Here is a 6763-nt window from a genome sequence, read left to right as displayed (position 1 = left end):
CAACTATAAATAAGGTTAATAAGCTAATGGGAAGAAATACTAGCATGCATCTTAGTAAGTTAGGAATAACCACTAAAATTTCAAAAGAGAATCTATAATTTTTAAACCAGCAAAGAAACATTTGATGTTTCCAGTGGAAGGTAGGGAAGGAAGAAAGAAACAGAAGTGGAAAACAATTAATTGAACAAAGAAATCATTAAATGTGTAGGTTAATTTCAAGCGACACTGACGGCCTAAAACAAAAAGTGTTTATTTTTTATTGATGTATAGTTGAATTACAATATTGTGTTAATTACTGCTGTACAGCAAAGTGACTCAGCTATACATATATAGACATTCTTTTTCATATTCTTTACCATTATGGTTTATCACAGGATACTGAATATAGTTCCCTGTGCTATACAGTAGGACCTTGTTGTTTATCCATCCTGTATACAATAGTTTGCATCTGCTAATCCCAAACTCCCAATCCATCCCTTCTCCATCCCTCACTCTTGGTAACAACCAGTCTATTCTCTATGTCCCTGATTCTGTTTCTGTTTCATAGATAGGTTCATTTGTGTCATATTTTACATTCCACATATAAGTGATATCATATGGTATTTGTCTTTCTCTGTCTGACTTACTTCACTTAGTATGATAATCTCTAGTTGCATCCATGTTGCTGCAAATGGCATTATTTCATTCTTTTTTATGGCTGAGTAGCGTTCCATTGTATATATGTACCATATCTTCTTTATCCATTCATCTGTCGATAGGCATTTAGATTTTCGCCATTTGATATTATATAGAGCTGGGAGGTCTCTTGTGGAGCAGTGTCCTGAAGTTGGCTCTCCCACCTCAGAGGCACAGCACTGACTCCTGGCTGCAGCACCAAGAGCCTTTGATCCACACGGCTCAGACTTTTTGGAGGTCTGAGGTCTTCTGCCAGTGTTCAGTAGGTGTTCTGTAGGAGTTGTTCCACGTGTAGATGTATTTCCAGTGTATCTGTGGGGAGGAAGGTGATCTCTGCGTCTTACTCTTCTGTCATCTTCCCCCTGGTCTCTCCCCTCCTTTCTTACATGTGTCTCATGTGAAACTGCATCTAGACATTGCTTGGAACACTCTCTGCTTTGTTGGTTACACTGCCAATATTCAATTGACAGGTAATAATAAAAAGATGGTGACAAGCTCAGTGGCCCAGCCACTATATTGCTCTTCTTCTGATGTTATTTTTACATCTTTTAAGTTTCCTCTTCAAAAAGTGTAGCTGAAAACAAGCACAAAGTCAGGACAGATATGAAATATTTTGAGATATGTTTTATATAAACATAAAGCAAGTTTATAATTTTTGATAATGTCACCAGTTCACTACAAATCTTATTTCCTCAGCTACTTGTTTCAAAATAAGTACAAAAGAATGAGTAAGTGACTAGTCACTAGTCCTAGACCCATATATGGTGTTTGGCATTAATAAACGATCAATAATGCTAGAGGCTCTCAGGTCATTACATAGGAGTGTACTGAAAAGGAAGGAAGGTCTGGGTTGATGATCATATTAAGGACTTTGAATGGCCAGAGAGTAGCACCAAGGCTTCTGGGAGATAGGAGACAGCATGCACCATTTCTTGATTTATTGAAACATACTGTGTTTTCAAGGTGTTCTGAAAAGCAGACACTAAGCGACTATTACACATAAAAGAAAAATTTAGGGGTATTGCTTGTGAGGGAAAATGGGGAGAAGATGCAAGAGGAACCATCAGACAGCACTAAGGTCTACCCCTTGTGAAGGAGAGAAGGAAGAAAGGAAGATTGCATGGATGTGTCTTAGACTTACAGAGCAGTCCTAAGAAAGTTCAGCAGGCCAATGGAGAGTCCTTGAGGCAAAGTTAGTCATCAGAGGAGTCTCAAATGTCCCAGAGGTTGGTCTGCATTAGTATTCCTGCTACACTTCATCACTGGCTGAGAGCAGCCTAGAGGAAAGGAGGACTTTCTACGTAAATGTCCTGGTAGGCTCAGGGTTTAGTAGCGGGAACTGCCAGTCAACCACAGTCAGAAATCTGAAAGCATTTGGATATCCGAAAGGTTGATTTTCAAGTTTCCAAGACTATTACATACTCAGCACTGTATCAGCACTCTACTACACACGAAAAGGGGTAGGGACAAGTGAGTAGGCGTTATGTATGGAATGTTCGTGTCCTCCCAAAACTTATATGGTGAAGCCCTAACCCTCAGTGTTATAGTATTAGGAGGTGGGGCCTTTTGGAGGTAATTATGTTTAGATGAGGGCATGAGGTTAGGACCCATGATGAGATAGATTATTACCCTTATAAGACAAGGAAAAGACACCAGAGCTTCCAGTCTCCCCACCATGTGAGGACACAGTGAGAAGGTGACCATCTGCAAGCCAGGAAATGGACTCTCATTAGAAACCAAATATGCTAGCGTCTTGCTCTTACATGTCTCATAATCCAGAACCATGAGAAATAAATGCCTGTTGTTTAAGCCACCCAGTTTAAGGTATTTTGTTAAAGTGGCCTGAGCAGACTACAACAGTAGGATACAAAGGAAGGTAAGGAAGATACAGAGGTGAGGAAGATGCCCTAAAGGTGCTAACAATATAATGATGGATGCAGACATACCCACATAATAAAAGAGACAATACAAAAGTGCAAAATAGTATTAATAGGATATGTATTGTGAAAATAGAATTAATAATTTCAAGTAGGTAGATCAAGGAAAATTTCTCAGAGGAAGTGACATTTGACTTTGGTCTTGATGAAAAAGGTGTTTTATAGGTAAACGGTGGAAAGACACTCCATGATGCAGGAACAGCATAAGCAGATGAAAGGAAGATTTGGCACAATGTAGAACTGGCAAATGTTAAGGCAATCATTATGACAGCATAGGTTATTTGGAGACATTTTTTTAGGAGAAGGAAATGGAAATGTGGATTGGGGCTGATAATAAAGGCTGGTTGGTTATCCTGCTTAAAAGTATGTGTCTGTGCATGTGCATGCATGTGTGTGTATTTTGTTTCTTCCTGGAATGCAGCAAAGAGTCATTGCAGGTTTTGCTCAAGAGGGCTAGTGTGGTGTGATACAAGCAGACTTGATTACCAGAGAGATTCTTTAGACTGTAGTGTGGAGAGTGGATTAAAAAAGAATGAGACTAAAGATAGGAAAGAGTGAAGATAGAGAAAGCAGTTAAAATGGCATTGCTTCAGTTCAGGGAGAAACGTGGTGAATTAAAAACTGAAAAAAGAAAAGAATGGAATAAAAAAAAATTCAAGATACATTTCAGAGGTGGAATTGACAGGATCTTGTGCATAATTAGGTGGAAGATGGGAGCAAAACAAATCCTCTCCCCATAAGCTACATAGTGATTATATCTACAAAGTTATCTCCTTGCATATCTGCAGGGAAGCCTCTTGCAGATAATTGGATCCAGTTCTTGAGCCAAATATATACTTTTCTTGTAAATTCTTAAATTGGCATTCTGTTTTATTATCATGGTTTTATTATTATGAGTTTGGTAAATGTTTCAGCCACATATAAGTTGAATAATTCTGGCTTAACTCATACCATTGATTTCCTAGACTGTGATCCTTCCTCCAACATACTGCTCCCCTTTAGTAAATACCCTTCCTGAAGCCAACACCTGACATCTCTTGAAACACCTGACATGAAATGGAAACTGAGTAATGAACATGTGGAAATGTTTGTGGGCCTTTGTTTTGTGTGTGGGGTCAAGTCTATGTACAAAAAAAATTGATATCTATCTCTTGGAAAAAGAGTTGGAACAGATTAGTTCCATGGCTCCTCTCAGAATTTATCCTGATGTTCCAATCACTGTATTATATCTAACTCAGGAATATTGGGAGGACTGGAAAATTTTGTTCTGAAGACATCTCAGAATAAGGAGGACAGCAAATCTAAACATGACAGGCCTTTCATTCAGTTGACAATTATTTTTGGTGCCTGCCATATGCCAGAAACTATCACTTCTAAAACTACTACAATTACTACCACTAATAATAAAAAAACATATAAATAATAATGATCGGATTATACCTCATTCCATTTAAAATGTCCCTTAATGCTAGGATATATCAATCCTATGTAGTTATCTCTCTGCCTTGAGGACTAAATGAACTTCTTCCAAAACCAAGATTATTCAGCATTCTCTAGAAATCTTCAATCCCCACAAATATTAAAGATTCATAAGCAGGTTCTAGCTCATTATAAAAAGTGACTTTCATAACCTGGCCTCACACACTGAACGGATGCAGATGTCCTTCTAGAGGGTCTGTCTCACCATGCCAACAATTGGAATTTCCATACCTTTCTGGTTTTTTGTCTTACAATTTATAGATATACCAAGTTCATATTAAAATTTAGTATCTCATTCAACAGATATATATTGGATCTACTATACGCTAGACATTATTTGAGGTGCCCAGAACATACTTCTGTACAAGACAGACATGGTACCTTTCCTCGTAGAATTTGTAATCTAGTAGATGAGAGAAATAATATACAAATAAGTGGATAAATAATTATTTGGAATGATGTGACTCACAGACATAATAAAACAGGGAATGTGATGTAGTGTGACAAATACAAATGCTAGACTCACAGACCAACTCCTCCATAAAATACTTCCTTTCCTTCTTTATAGCCATATCAGACTCATGACAAGATTAATTCATTGTGTTTAATTAAACAACTATTTATTAAACATCCATTCTATTGAACTATTCTAGTCAATGAGGATAGAGAAACCCAGAGAAGATCATTGCCATCGTGGAACTTATATTCGAGTGGACATGGCATTTTTTGTCACTGGTTCCATTAATACTTGTAGTCTATGTGTTCAGAGTTCTTCCCAAATAATGTGGTGTCTATATCAGATCAATCAACTCACACAGAGAAATTTGGAGGTGACAGCCCTGAGAGGAACAAACGTGCTAAGATGAATCTTAATTTAAATATCAAAAACCATTAGAATGCTGAAGTTTAATATTTCTGCTTTGTAAGTTATATGTTTGTATGCTAGTTACAGGTTTTTACTATTTACCACACAAAAGAATGATCACAAGAAAAATTTTCTGCCAAATTACAGTTAGTATAGAACAGATTATCATTTGGAAAATGGTTTACTTAGAGGGGAAAAGTTGAACAAAATGTTAATAAAGTCATGAGGCTATTACTTTCCTGAATACTGATTTAAATAGTAAAGGTCTACCCAGACTAAAAGACATCATAGACATAAAAATAGAGCAGCCTTCAAACAAATGGCTTTTGAATTTCATGGGGATGGTTTAAAGCAATTTCACAGAAGCACCTATGCTGAGAAATATGTTTGCTGCTGTTATTTAAAAAAGGAAGTTAGTCATCATTTTTCTAGAAGCAATGGAAGTTGAAAACATTGAACCATATCTTTGTCACATTTCTGAGCCCCTACTACATGCAGAATACTGAGAAACATAAAGATATACAACACAGCCTCTGCCAAGATTTCTGAATGGTCACCAGGAACAGAGAAGTCTCGGTAATGTTACAATTAACAAGTTAACCACAAAGGTATCCAGAAGAAATATATTAACATTGAATTAAGCAAGAGTGAGAAAATAATTATTTATAATCATACCACCAGTAAATATCAGGCACTATTAGCTTTTATAATCTTAGCATATTCAGTGGTAAATGTATTCTCTACAAATTGTCACAGAATTTAAATTTACTGGCATGTACACAAAATTAAGTTTTATCTGAAATTTTCCTTTTTAAAAGGTTGTTTTCAATCATATCACTACATTTTATTAACGTGGCATCAGATTACTTGTTTAATGACATTTCCATTTTTAGCTATTTTAATGGCATTATGCACACATAGCCATGTCAATGCTTATAACCAATGCATGTCAGTTCCTTTATGGAATGGAAGCCCAAGCAGCTTACCACCTAATAATATACCATGACACTATATTATATGAAGAATTTACATTTCTTTGTGTATTTTGTGACCTTTATTCAGTAAGATGCAAGTGTTTGTTTGATAATGACTTTAACATTAATAAGCTTGTACTTAGAGGCATCGAAGATGTTGCTACTGTTTTGACTGAGTCTTCATTCACTACTATCCTGGTCTGTTGATTTGCACAGAACTTTAATTTGTGATGCCCTACTGTCATTAGAACATTGACTTGAGTTGTTTTTTATTAATGGTGTTAAGAACTATGAAGTGTCTGCGTTTTTATCATGCTTGAAAGACAGACGTTAGCCTGCCACTATTTCATACATGCCAGCAGAAGGCATAATATTCCTGCGTCAGAGACAAAGGACTTGTTACAAACAGAAGAGCAGGCAGAACGCGCTTCATACTTGCATTAGCTCCTCTTGCCCACCCCCACAAGTCCCATGGGGATGATACAGAGTGGACCAGGTGGATGGTGTACAAGCAGCAGATCTGGGTCATAACTGAGGAACCCTGTGCTTAAACAATCTTATAAAAGGGCTGCTGGCCAATCTGCCTAACATTTGCCCCAGAGAATGACATTATTTTCATTATCCTGCTAAGAAAGTATACCTATTCTCAGCCCTAGAGGGAGACACTATCTCTATCTTCCAAGGTAGTTTGCTGTACAGACATCCTTGAGAAGAGTCTGGAGCAAAGATGTTAATGCCACTTGATCAGAAGACTTGAAGAGAGACCCATGGAGACATGTCTCCCACTGTTTGTGGATTGTGCTAATTTATCTACATATAGTCCATTTAAGTCA

The 6763-nt window shown here is 37.0% G+C and overlaps 1 long non-coding RNA gene across 2 annotated transcripts in view; it reads right to left on the bottom strand.

Annotated features, from left to right (window-relative positions):
* Window positions 1-234: 234 nt before the first annotated feature.
* Window positions 235-6763, bottom strand: part of LOC309797200 — a 1037104-nt gene continuing 1030575 nt past the window's right edge. For both annotated transcript variants that reach the window (XR_014292561.1, XR_014292562.1), the window contains exon 4: window positions 235-1249. This is a non-coding gene — a long non-coding RNA (uncharacterized lncRNA). The remainder of the gene's footprint in view (window positions 1250-6763) is intronic.

The sequence above is a fragment of the Mesoplodon mirus genome (genome assembly GCF_964341445.2).
Source record: "Mesoplodon mirus genome assembly, chromosome: X".
Classification (NCBI taxonomy): Eukaryota; Metazoa; Chordata; class Mammalia; order Artiodactyla; family Ziphiidae; genus Mesoplodon; species Mesoplodon mirus.
This window is presented reverse-complemented; position numbering and strand designations above follow the sequence as displayed.